Here is a 14,002-nt window from a genome sequence, read left to right as displayed (position 1 = left end):
TTTGATTTTAAAAATTGATGCTAAAAATCGATGCAATATTTTTTGCAATATATGAACTAGAACAATTCTATACTACAACTATGCACTTGTTTGATCGAATCCAATAAGGATGGTTGTGATACCATTGTTAGATTCTGATCATACAGTAAAAATTAAATTTTAAAATTTTTAAAATAAATATATCAATAGCTTTAACCATTAAAACTATCAAACCAAAATTCAAACTCTAGAATCACCTTGTCAATATCGAACAAAACAAAAACAAGCATGCAAAGACATAGAATTTTATATTTTCACCAAAAAATAATATGGTATGATGGTGATCTCCATGAGACTTCAAAGTAGAAGCCCTCCAATGGTGATCCACACAGAAGTTGGTCAAGATTCTTCCTAATCGGTGCGCTGCCGCAGCCTTATCTTCCCAAGAATATTGCCGGTTTTGAACTCGAAGTATGATCATACTAAAATCCAATCACCTTCAATTTTATCACCAAAATTATGTTAAGAAGATGCTCTTCAGTAGTCTTATAATCTAGTATTTGATTTTGGGCTCTAACACGTAAAAAAATCAAACTCTAGGGCTAACTAGCAACACTTGCTAATTCTCTCACCATCCTTCTTACAACTTTTTCCTCTTAATTTTTACTTTTGTTTTCTCAAATTTTTTTAAAATTTTTTTATCTTTTTATACACCACTTGGCTCTAATTTTCACCCAAAATCTACCACCTGGTCCATATGGGACGTCCCATATAAATAGGTGAAGAAGGGATATGAGAAAGGACCAAGGGGCACCAACTTTTGGTGCTCCATCTTCTCACATAGTGAAATAAATCACTATAAATTATTTTGGCATAGGAAAGCCTTCACATAGAAGGATTTCTTCTCTTCTATGCCTCATAAATTTTTTATAAAAAATTAGCATGAAAAAGTTAAGGTTTTGGATGAGAAAATGAAGAGATAAGATAAGATAAGAGCCTTCATTAAGAAGGACTCTTCACATCTCAATGCTAATTAAGAGGGGGCGGCAATTAATTTTTGGTATGAGACCTGATGGGCACAGAGAACTCCTTCCACACTTGAAATAGTTTCAAGTTAGATAAGAACCAAATAAAAATAGACCCAATCCCATTAGGTCAAAGACAACTGGTCTAGTTTAGCTCAAACATTTTGAACTGAACCTATTTAAAAATTTGAGTTAATACAATATGCTAGCATATCAAATTAACCCTTAAAATTTATATTAAATTCTAATTAAAATATATTAAGATCAAATTTCAAAATATGTGATCTATTGGGTTTCAAATTTAGCCAGCAGTAGATACAGACTCTTGACGTAACCCTAATTCGATCAAATTAGGTTAGCTCAAGAGTCCCAAACTCTTTCTAATTAATTTTTGAATTAAACTCTTTTAATTTTGATGAGTTCACAAGTTAAAATTGATATCTAGCAATGTGTCATGACTATCCAAAAGATTTAAAATTTTGATAAAAAATTATCAAAATATCTTTCAGTGGTAAGTTACCGTGTAATTCAATTCTTTAGTCAAACAACATTCCAAATGAGCTGTAGGTATGAAAACATGTCAAACCCAATTATTTATCTATATGTATCTCGATCAGAAGGTGATGATTCAGTTGATCATATATTAAAATTTTTTTTCTAATTATCACTCTACTTTGGCCAAAGATTTCTAGAATCATCGACTTATGAGATTATATGGGATGTTTGCTCTCCTTCTTAGGAGTGGCTGATCTCTTATTGACTATTCACAATCTCTATGCACATTTCACCATATCCAAAGTACTCCATATAAGGATCAAAAAATCAAGTTAGGAAGTGAACCAAAATATGGATTCATGTACACAAGGTACTATGACGATCTCAGGTCAAAGAATTACTTACACAACTTCTTCTAGAGAATCATCAGCTAATATATAAATAAGACTCTATCAGATGTTCTCTTGCATATCTATTCAGTAAACTCATTCTCTAATAAGCACCCATATCCTTGTATTAGTGTCATCACACAAGTGGTTGTGAGATCAACCACCCTCATCTCTGAGCATATATAGGACATGCCAGTCTTACCGGTATCATTGATCTCTGACTCAATGAACTAATGACTGAGAATATTTTAAGTCATGGCTATTGTTGGCGCAAAAATCTGTTTGCGCCGGAGAAGCTGGAGTCGGGGAAGTCGCGGTCGCCGTTGGGACCTGCAAAGGAAGTCTAAACCGGAGGTGGGGTTGCTCCGGCAAGACCCTCCGACGCTCAAGTCAGTTCTCTGCCTCAACAAGAATGGAGTGCTCGAACGGAGAATTTAGCAGAGTTTTGAGATGAAAAATGAGAGCTTATAAAATAACGTATCTGGGGTTTCCCTTTTATAGACGGAGGGGGCAGCAGATTGACAGCGACGCCTGTAATCGTCTGGCAGACGGCTGCCCGGAGTCAGGCGGAATTTGCTGTGAAGAGTAGTGGAGTAGACCCGTAGCTATTGCTATGGCCTGCCACGTGGAGCCTGTTGCAGGTAGTGGAGCGGCGTCCGTTGCCGCTAGTTGCCAGGGAGTAGTGGAGTCACGCAGCACCTGCCGCAGGGGGCGGAGCAGAATCATGGCTGTTGATACAGCCTGTCAGAGAGTAATGGGGTCGCGCAGGGTCCGCCGCAGGGAGTGGAGCAGGGCTGCGACCGTTACTACGGCCTATCAGGGGTGATGGAGCTGCGCGGAATCCGCCGTAGGAAGTGGAGCAGGATCATGGTTGTTATCGTGGCCTGCCAGGGGGCGCAAATCCATCAGCTGAAGTTCGACAGCGGTCGGAGTCCGGCCTCTGTAGGGGTCCGGATGGAGTCCTCCTTGCGGTTGGGGTCGTGGATGGAGCCCGGCTTCCGTGGGAGTCTGGACGGAGCCCTCTCAAAGCTGAAGTTGCGGGCGGAACCTGGCTCCCGTAGGAGTCCGGGCGGAATCCCCTGCAATCAAAATCAGATGCGGAGTCCGGCTCCCGTAGGAGTCCGGACGAAGTCTGCTCGTAGCCGTTGGAGTCAAGGACGAAACCCGGCTCCCGTAGGAGTCCGGGCGGAGTCTTCCTGCAATTAAAGTTAAAGGCAAAGTCCGACTCCCGTAGGAGTCCGGACGGGGCTTACCAGCAGTTGACGTTGAGGACAGAGCCCGGCTCCTGTAGGAGTTCGGGCGGAGTCTACTTGAGGTCGAAGTTGTCGGTGGAGTCCGGCTCCCGTAGGAGTCCGGACGAAGTCTGTCTGCAGCCGTTGGAGTCGAGGACGAAGCCCGGCTCCCGTAGGAGTCCGGGCGGAGTCTTCCTGTAATTAAAGTTAAAGGCGAAGTCCGGCTCCCGTAGGAGTCCGGACGGGGCTTACCAGCAGTTGACGTTGAGGACGGAGCCCAGCTCCCATAGGAGTCCGGGCGGAATCTACTTGCGGTCGAAGTTGTCGGCGGAGTCCGGCTCCCGTAGGAGTCCGGACGAAGTCTGTCTGCAGCCGTTGGAGTTGAGGATGAAGCTCGGCTCCCGTAGGAGTCCGGACGGAGTCTTCCTGCAATTAAAGTTAAAGGCGAAGTCCGGCTCCCGTAGGAGTCCGGACGGGGCTTACCAGCAGTTGACGTTGAGGATGGAGCCCGGCTCCCGTAGGAGTCCGGGCGGAGTCTACTTGAGGTCGAAGTTGTCGGTGGAGTCCGGCTCCCGTAGGAGTCCGGACGAAGTCTGTCTGCAGCCGTTGGAGTTGAGGACGAAGCCTGGCTCCCGTAGAAGTCCGGGCGGAGTCTTCCTGCAATTAAAGTTAAAGGCGAAGTCCGGCTCCCGTAGGAGTCCGGACGGGGCTTACCAGCAGTTGACGTTGAGGACGGAGCCCGGCTCCCGTAGGAGTCCAGGCGGAGTCTACTTGCGGTCAAAGTTGTCGGCGGAGTCCGGCTCCCGTAGGAGTCCGGACGAAGTCTGTCTGCAGCCGTTGGAGTCGAGGACGAAGCCCGACTCCCGTAGGAGTCCGGGCGGACCTCCTGGAGCCAACTCTGCTAAGGATTTCGGCTGTGGGTATTTTATACCCAACATCAGTCCCCCTACTTTCGAGTTTGAATTTCGAATGAAGGAAGTACAAAGAGATGGGCACAGTCGAAACCGTCCCCTCGAATCCTGCGCACTGCCGCTCCCAGATATTTTGGCATTAAATGTGTGCATATCGGAGCTCTTTTTCTGGTTAAAGTGACATGAAGAGTCTTTTCGGAACTCCCGCCGAAACGCGATCCCAAGCGCCGCGCTTCGGAAATCTGCGAACGGTCAATCCTCGATAGCGGTGAGGGGGACATGCCGGACATGTGGCATGTATCAGTTGGTCGAGGTACGTCCGCTGTCATAACTGCGCTAAGATCCGCTGGCTATTTAAACCCCCTACTCTCCCTTCAGGGTTTCATTCTGCCGAGAAGACGGCACCCTTCTTTCATCAGAGAGCCTAGCTACTCAGCTACTTCCCCCGCACCGGTCCTTGCCGTCTTCAGCCCTCCAATTCTTCTCTAAGGGGTTCCCACGCCATGTCCTCTACCCCGGAGGCCATCCTTGAAGGGATGTCTAGGGCTTGGAGGAAGGCGAGGAGGAGAACAGCGGCCGGTGAGGATCCCCGTCGTTTCAAAGGGGGCTCAAGGAAGAATTCCTTCAACAACAGGGGTTTAATAACGGGGGCCGCTGGTAAAGTTATTCTGTCCGAGAATTTTGGAGTAGCAAGGCGGGGTGATACCGGTCAAGGGGGCAGAGCTGTCGTTACAAGCTGTGGCGGGATCCTTGATGCCGTCGGGGCCGAGGGACCAGAAGCGATCGGCGTCGACGGTGGGGCAGTGGAATTTGTTGCGGGGACGGTGGAAGTAGCGCATGCCGACCTTGCCAGAGTATTTTGGGTGGCGGCTGTCGCGGAGCATTCGGAGATGGAGCATATCTTTGGCATCACCGCTGCCTCCAAGGTGACTCCGGCTCTTCTTGAAACAGGTCTTCGTCACTGCTGTCGTTGCCCTTACCGCCCCCGAGAATCTATCCCACCCTTTTTCCCCTAGGGTTGGGACTTCGGAGATGGAGCGAAGCGAGACGGGACGAGAGCCGATAGGTCCGTTACATGCATTGGAGAACACGGCTGAGAAGGACAGAGACGGGAAGAGGAGTTTGCAGCTTGGAGTGGCCTTCGGTATATCCTTTCCAAGCCGTGTTCGCGAGGCTTGCAATGATGTATATCTTTTTTTTCTTGACCCACCGGGTCTTGTAACATATATCTTATTAAATGAAAAGGAGATTTTGTTACCTTGTCTGCATCTTGCATCAAATAGTTGTCTGTCGAACTTCTTCATTTTCCTTTCCTCTTTCATCATCCTAAGGTCATCGACGACCTCTTTTATTCGTGTAGGGTTGTTATTTGCCGAGCTCCTTTTCGGCTTTTACGCCGTTCGAAGACACCCGGTCGTCATTCCGTCAATGGCTGCAGATTCGCTTGGGGCCATTCGGGCCCGGGGTCCCTCCTAGGGTTTGAATTCGGGGATCCGAGCCTCTCAGGCGCTGTTTGTTTTCCAATCGTCACTATTGTAATCCATTGCCTTCCTTTTTCGCTTGGAGTTTTTCTCCGCTGAAGTCGAGGCGAAGTTCGGCTCCCGTGGGAGTCCGGGCGGAGCCTTCCTTGACGTCGTGGACAGAGCCCGGCTCCCGTAGGAGTCAGGGCGAAGTCTTCCTGCAATCAAAGTCATAGGCGAAGTCTGGCTCCCGTAAGAGTCCGGACAAGGCTTACCGGCAGTTGCTGTTGTCGGCGGAGTCCGGCTCCCGTAGGAGTCCGGGCGGAGTTGTCCTGTAGTCGATGTCGGTGATGGAGCCCGGCTCCCGTAGGAGTCCGGGCGGAGCTGTTGATGATGGAGCCCGGCTCCCGTAGGAGTCCGGGCGGAGCTGTCGGTGATGGAGCCCGGCTCCTGTAGGAGTCCGGGCAGAGCTGTCATGTAGTCAAAGCCGGTGATGGAGCCCGGCTCCCGTAGGAGTCCGGGCTGGGCTTACCATCGGTCGAAGTTGCTTAAGCTAGGGCAAGATTTTCCTCTTGGGGGGGCGCATATGGGTGTTGCAGGGCCTCTCCCCCCATCCGGTCTAAAAGAGCCGGGCCTTTGACTTTGTTCATGTCAGGACGAGATCCTCCTCCTGTTCCTGGTATGGCTGTGGGGGCGCATATGGGCGTTGCAAGGCCTCTCCCCCCATCCGGTCTAAATGGAACCGGGCCTTCGACTTTGCTCAAGTTAGGGCGAGGTTCTCCTCCTGTCCCTAACAGGGCTGTGGGGGACATATGGGCGTTGTAAGGCCTCTCCCCCCATCCGGTCTAAATGAAACCGGGTCTTCGACTTTGCTCAAGTTAGGGCGAGGTTCTCCTCCTGTCTCTAACAGGGCTGTGGGGGCACATATGGGCGTTGTAAGGCCTCTCCCCCCATCCGGTCTAAATGGAACCGGGCCTTCGACTTTGCTCAAGTTAGGGCGAGGTTCTCCTCCTGTCCCTAACAGGGCTGTGGGGGCACATATGGGCGTTGTAAGGCCTCTCCCTCCATCCGGTCTAAACAGAATCGGGCCTTCGACTTTATGAGGTTGCCCTTTTGTTTTTGATACAGTTTGTTTGAATTGTCCAAAGACATATGGGTATGTGACTTTTGATTAGAACGAAGTTATTGGTAGTACATCCGTAAGTTTTCTGAGCTCCATGGTCGCAGGAGGTCGGCTCCTCCGAGCTCCTTAAGATAATAAGTTCCGGGCCAGACTACTTCTTTGACCTCATAAGGTCCCTCCTAGTTTGGGGCGAGTTTCCTCCGGTCTTGAGGTTGCGAGACAGCAGCTCGTCGAAGCACTAGATCTCCTACTTTAAAGGCTTTGTTCTTGACCCGGATATTGTAATATCGAGCAACTTTCTGTCTGTAGGCTGTCATTCGAACCTGAGTGATCTCCCGTCTTTCTTCCAGTAGGTCGAGGTTGGCTCTAAGACTTTGTGAATTTCGGTGCTCGTCGAATGCCACGACTCGTGCCGACGGGAGTTTAAGCTCGATCGGAATGACGGCTTCCGTTCCGAAGGCTAAAGCAAAGGGGGTCTCCCCCGTAGGTAACCTTTGGGTAGTTCGATACGCCCATAGCACATGATAAAGCTCGTCTGCCCAAGTTCCTCTTGCTTTTTCAAGCCTTGTCTTAATCCCCTACAAAAGGGTTCTGTTAGTCACCTCAGCTTCGCCGTTCGCCTGAGGATGGGCTACCGATGTGAAGTTGTGGGAGATGTTTAGATCTTCATAGAATTCGATGATAGCCGAGGAAGTGGATAAGCTTCTCAAGGCTGGATTCATTAAGGAAGTCAATTATCCTGATTGGATTTCCAATGTTGTTTTGGTCAAAAAAGCAAACGGCAAGTGGAGGATGTGTATAGACTTCAAAAAGCTGAATAAGGCTTGTCCAAAGGACAGCTACCCCCTTCCCAGAATCGACCAACTGGTGGACGCTACCTCAGGCCATGAGCTCCTCACTTTTATGGACGCGTTCTCCGGCTATAATCAAATTAGAATGGCATCGAAAGATGAAGAAAAGACAGCTTTCATCACTAATCGCGGCCTTTACTGCTACAGGGTCATGCCATTCGGCCTCAAGAATGCGGGCGCAACCTACCAACGGCTAGTGAATAAAATCTTCAAAGAGCAGATCGGCCGAAACATGGAGGTCTACGTGGACGATATGCTTGTAAAAAGCAAGTCTTCCAGAAATCATGTCGCCGACCTCGAGGAAACCTTTGACGCTCTTCGAAAGTATAGAATGAAGCTGAACCCAACTAAATGTGCTTTTGGGATAACCTCAGGAAAGTTTCTGGGCTCATGGTATCAGGGCGCGGGATTGAGGCCAATCCAAAGAAAATTCGCGCCATCCAAGAGATGACCGTCCCAAAGTCGATCAAGGAGGTTCAGCGCCTCACAGGGAGGATAGCGGTTCTTAATCGCTTCATCGCGAGGTCGGCCGAACGATGTTTGCCCTTCTTTCAAACCCTCAAGCAGCCGAAGAACTTCTGTTGGACCTCTGAATGCCAACAGACGTTCGAAGAATTAAAAAACTACCTTAGCTCGCCCCCACTGCTGGCAAAGCCTGAACCTGGAGAGGAACTATTCTTATACCTGGCGGTCTCTCCCATGGCCCTTGCGGCCGTCCTTGTCAAAGAAGAAATGAAAGTCCAGCGACCAGTTTACTACATTAGCCGCGCACTGAGAGACGCCGAGACCAGGTATACCAAATTAGAAAAACTGACCTATGCCTTGTTGGTTGCAGCTCGGAGGCTCTGACCTTACTTTCAAGGGCACACCGTGACGCTACTCACCGACCAACCGATCAAGGCGGTTTTGCACCGGGCTGACGCCTCCGGGAGAATGGCAAAATGGACGATCGAGCTCACGAAATTCGACATCAACTACAAACCTAGACCAGCAGTAAAGACCCAAATATTGGCAGATTTCATAGTAGAGTGCACCATCGCCGAGGAGGCCGAACCTGATCAAAGCAAAGTTGACGACCTGAAATCTCAACCGGACTCCCCCACCGAAGAAGCCAATCCCTCCGATTGCTTTTGGACCCTCTATGTGGATGGATCTTCCAACGTGGCAGGCGCGGGTGCAGGCCTGATCTTGGTCAGCCCGGAGGGAGTCATCGCGGAGTACGCTCTGCGTTTCGAGTTTCCGACAACAAACAATGGAGCGGAATATGAAGCTCTGATCGCAGGATTAAGGATCGCCAAAGAGCTGGGAATAGGTCAACTCCGGATACACAGCGACTCCCAACTAGTGGTGGGACAAGTCAGCGGGAGTTATGAAGCGTGGGAGGACAGTATGGCCAAATATTTTGAGAAAGTAAAGGAGCTTACCCCCGCCTTTAGCAGTTTCGACATTAGACAGATTCCAAGACTGGAGAATACCAGAGCCGATCTTCTCTCCAAGCTAGCGACGTCGGCTCCGGCCGAACTGTCCAAAGGCGTCCTCTTTGAAGTTCTAAAACATCCGAGTACAGAAGAATCGTGACCCGTAATGGAGATCGACCACGAGCCCAGCTGGGTCGACCCGCTGATAACCTATCTTAGAGATGAAATTCTTCCCCAGGATGCGAAGGAGGCTCGGAAGCTCCGAAATCAAGCCTCCCGGTACATCCTTTATGAGGATAAATTGTACAAAAGATCGTACTCCTTGCCCCTCTTAAGATGCCTCCGGCCCTCGGAAGCTGACTACGCCTTATGGGAAGTACACGAGGGAGTTTGCGGAAACCATTTGGGAGCTAGATCTTTATCCCACAAGCTACTCCGCCAAGGATATTACTGGCCAACGATGCATCATGATTCGATTGAATATGTCAAAAAGTGTGATCGATGCCAGAGATACGCCAACGTCCAGAGACAACCCGCCACCGAGCTCACACCCTTGAGTGCCCCATGGCCTTTTGCACAATGGGGGATGGACATCCTTGGCCCCTTTCCCATGGCGTCTGGACAAAGGAAGTTTCTCCTTGTAGCCATCGACTACTTCACCAAATGGGTTGAAGCCGAACCACTAGCAAAAATCACAGAAGCGAAAGTACAAGATTTCGTCTGGAAGTCAATTGTGTGCAGGTTTGGTCTGCCTAGAACCCTAATCACTGATAATGGACGGTGTTGGGTATAAAATACCCACAACCGAAGTCCTCAACAGAATTAACGATTCCGCCCACGATGTCGACCTCAAGTAGACTCTGCCCGGACTCCTACGGGAGCCGGGCTCTGTCCTCAACGTCAACTGCTGGTAAGCCCCGTCCGGACTCCTACGGGAGCCAGACTTCGCCTTTAACTTTAATTGCAGGAAGACTCCGCCCGGACTCCTACGGGAGTCGGGCTTCGTCCTCGACTCCAACGGCTGCAGACAGACTTCGTCCGGACTCCTACGGGAGCCGGACTCCGCCGACAACTTCGACCTCAAGTAGACTCCGTCCGGACTCCTACGGGGGCCGGGCTCCGTCCTCAACGTCAACTGCTGGTAAGCCCCGTCCGGACTCCTACGGGAGCCAGACTTCGCCTTTAACTTTAATTGTAGGAAGACTCCGCCCGGACTCCTACGGGAGCCGGACTTCGTCCTCGACTCCAACGGCTGCAGACAGACTTCGTCCGGACTCCTACGGGAGCCGGACTCCACCGACAACTTCGACCTCAAGTAGACTCCGCCCGGACTCCTACGGGAGCCGGGCTCCGTCCTCAACGTCAACTGCTGGTAAGCCCCGTCCGGACTCCTACGGGAGCCGGACTTCGCCTTTAACTTTAATTGCAGGAAGACTCCACTCGGACTCCTACGAGAGCCGGGCTTCGTCCTCGACTCCAACGGCTACGAGCAGACTTCGTCCGGACTCCTACGGGAGCCGGACTCCGCATCTGATTTTGATTGCAGGGGATTCCGCCCGGACTCCTACGGGAGCCGGGTTCCGCCCGCAACTTCAGCTCCGAGAGGGCTCCGCCCGGACTCCCACGGAAGCCGGGCTCCATCCACGACCCCAACCGTAAGGAGGACTCCGCCCGGACCCCTACAGAGGTCGGACTCCGACCGCAGTCGAACTTCAGCTGATGGATCTGCGCCCCCTGGCAGGTCACAATAACAACCATGATCCTGCTCCACTTCCTGCGGCAGATTTCGCGCAGCTCCATCACCCCTGACAGGCCGCAGTAACGGTCGCAGCCCTGCTCCACTTCCTACAACGGATTCCGCGCAGCTCCACTACTCCATGGCAGGCCGCAATAACGGCCACGATCCTGCTCCACTTCCTGCGATGGATACCGGGCGATTCTCCCATCCGCTAGCAAGTCACGACAACGGACGCTGCTCCACTCCTCGCAACTGATTCCACGTGGCGAGCTACGGCGATAGCCACGATTCCGCTCCACTACCCTTCGCAATAAATTCCTCCTGACTATGGGCGACCCACTACCAGACGGTTACAAACGTCACCATCAATCCGTTACCTCCTCCGTCTATAAAAAGGAGAACCCAGATACGTTATTCTCTAAGCTCTCTTTTTCATCTCAAAACTCTGCTAAATTCTCCATTCGAGCACTCCATTCTTGTTGAGGTAGAGAACTGACTTGAGCGTCGGAAGGTCTTGCCGGAGCAACCCCACCTCCGATTTAGACTTCCTTTGCAGGTCCCGACGGCGACCGCGACTTCTCCGACTCCAGCTTCTCCGGCGCAAGCAGATTTTTGCACCAACAGCTATCAAAATTTTAGATCTCACTGGTGTGATCTCATCACGATCATAAAACCATTATCCAGACCTATCGGATTTATTATAATCTTAAGAACAATAAGATGCAGCATATAATGAATTGAAAATATCTATTTTATTAAATATTAATGTCAATTACATGAGTTTGAAAGATAAATTATAGAAAATATCCTATCGCATCCCGTATGCGATTGACTTATAGGACATTATTCTTTCAGTATTTACCACCCCTATCAAATCTCACAACCTTAATTTTTCTATCTAGTTGATTTTCTACTTCAGCTTTATACACCTTAAGGACTTCTAAAGCTTTAGACTTTTCATACAACAGAAAAATATAATCATAGTATAAGAAATCATCAATAAAGGTGATGAAATATCTTTATCCTCTAAAATAAGATAAAAAATCATAAATATTGGTATGTATCAATTTTAAGAGTCCTTGACTTCTAGTGGCATATCTTTTATGACTTTTAATTTATTTTTTTTAATGCAATCTATGCACATACCAAAATTACTAAAATCTAGATTTGATAAAATACTTTTCTTAATCGATCTAGTCATCCTTTCTTTTGATATGTGACCTAATCGCCTATGCCACAATATTGAAAAACTCTAATTTACAATACCACATTTTATTTCGATATTGACATTCAAAACAAGTAAAGATTGTGAAAAAAAAGAATCCAAATTTATTTTATATAAAGCATTGCATAATGTTCCAGTACCAACCAAAATGAAATTTTTCATTAATTTAAAATTTGAATTCATAAAATAAATGAAAAACCTTCTAATTCAAGTTTTGATAAAGAAACTAAATTTCTAGATACTGAAGGAACATAAAAGATATCAGATAGATCTAATTAAAATCCAATGTCTGTAATAAATCCATAGGTCTTGACTAAAATAATCTTGAACTTTATCCAATTTTCATAAAGATCCATCACTCTCTATCATTTGGCTTTCGGCTTAAAAAGAATTTCTATAATGAATTAGAAACATGAATTGCAGCATTCGAATCAATCCACCAGGTATTAGAAGGAACATCAATCAAATTGATTTTGAAACAAATAAGTGATAAGGGAATACCCTTCTTTTCGAATCATTTCCTTATTTTTTCACAATCCTTCTTGATATGTCCCTCCTTGCTATAGAAGAAATATTTCGATTGGTAAGAACTTTTCTTTGGTGGATTGCTCAATCCTTTATTTCCTTTCTTCACCTTCTTTCTTTTAGGACGCTCCTATGAAACTATGTGAACAACTGAAATTCTTTTTTATTTCAATCTCTCTTCTTCTTACACACATTGGGAGATGAGTTCATTCATTGACAATGATTCTTTATGTGTGTTGTAGTAGATTTTAAATTGAGTAAACTAGGATGGACAAGAATTGAGAACAAATTGGATAAGGAAGTTTTCAAATACTATCATTCCTAAGTTATTCAATTTTTTAGCTATATCATGAATTTTCATAATATGCTTTTGCACTCCAAAAAATTTATCATATTTTATAAAAGTTAACTTATTCATTAAGGTACTAGTTAAGGCTTTATTGGATTTAGTAAACTGTTGTTCTACAGAAGGAAGGGACCTAGAGGTCAATTCGTTATCAGGAACAGATCTCCTAATGTCTCTCGCTATGGAGCTCTTAATGATCATAAGAGACAATCTATTAGAATGCTCTCACTTCTCATATAATTTTTTTTGATCAAGAAAACTAGGAGAAGTAAGTGGATCAAGCTGAGACTTACGAAGGGCCAAATCTAAGTCTAGGCATACTAAGACAATAAGAAGTTGCTCGTGCTAATCAGGATAATTAGATTTATTCAGTGTGAGAATATTAGATAGATACGATAAGAGTGAAGCAGTAGTCATAGCTGTAAATAACGGAACATGCTCATAATTACAATCATGAAGTAGATTTCATAACACAATTATGCTAATAACACTTATTATATAACTACAAAACACCTTTGGACAAGAATCATAGCATATAATAAGTGTCGCAACTAATTTAATCATAAATTTAAATATAATAATCAATGCGAATCATGCACTACATAAATCATAAATATAAAATTTTCATAACCAACAATAATATGAAATATGTAAGCAAGAACAATAATTATGGTACGAATACATAATTTATGTTTAAACTTTGATCCATCATCTTAGTTATACTTTCAGTGGTTTAACTAACTATGATTATAGGAATTCGAGGTTATTTTCATCTTTAGGTGTAGAACTCTCCGTCTTTATGCAATTCAACTTAGTCAATCTATCGTTGTTAATTTTGTATCTGATACAGTTACCTTTCGGTCAACTATAATAGACATATCTTTATGCAATTTTAAATCTATAACGAGAGAAAAAACTATTACATCTCAATGACTCAGCTACCCAAGATCCATCAAGTGCTATGGGTCCTTTGAGACTATGCAAAAACACACTTGAACATTTCAATAGTGAGCAAAATTGCTAAATAAATAATATATAAATTATTTAAATATTTTATTATTTATGAAGAATTGAATCAAAATATTTCTCAAACCATCATAAGTCTAAAGATTTAAAAATCGCTCAAATCAGATGAAAAACGAGTAAGTTACAGTGATTTTACTAAAAAATCTTAATAATAGAGGAATTAACCATAAATCCCAAATAGATAAGGGGCTTTTCTATAAAATAGTTTGTCAGAAAACTATAGGTACCTATCTGTAATTAACTATTCATCAGGGGGTTA

This window comes from Elaeis guineensis, chromosome 4 (genome assembly GCF_000442705.2).
Source record: "Elaeis guineensis isolate ETL-2024a chromosome 4, EG11, whole genome shotgun sequence".
NCBI lineage: Eukaryota > Viridiplantae > Streptophyta > Magnoliopsida > Arecales > Arecaceae > Elaeis > Elaeis guineensis.
Note: the sequence above shows the minus strand (reverse complement) of the source record.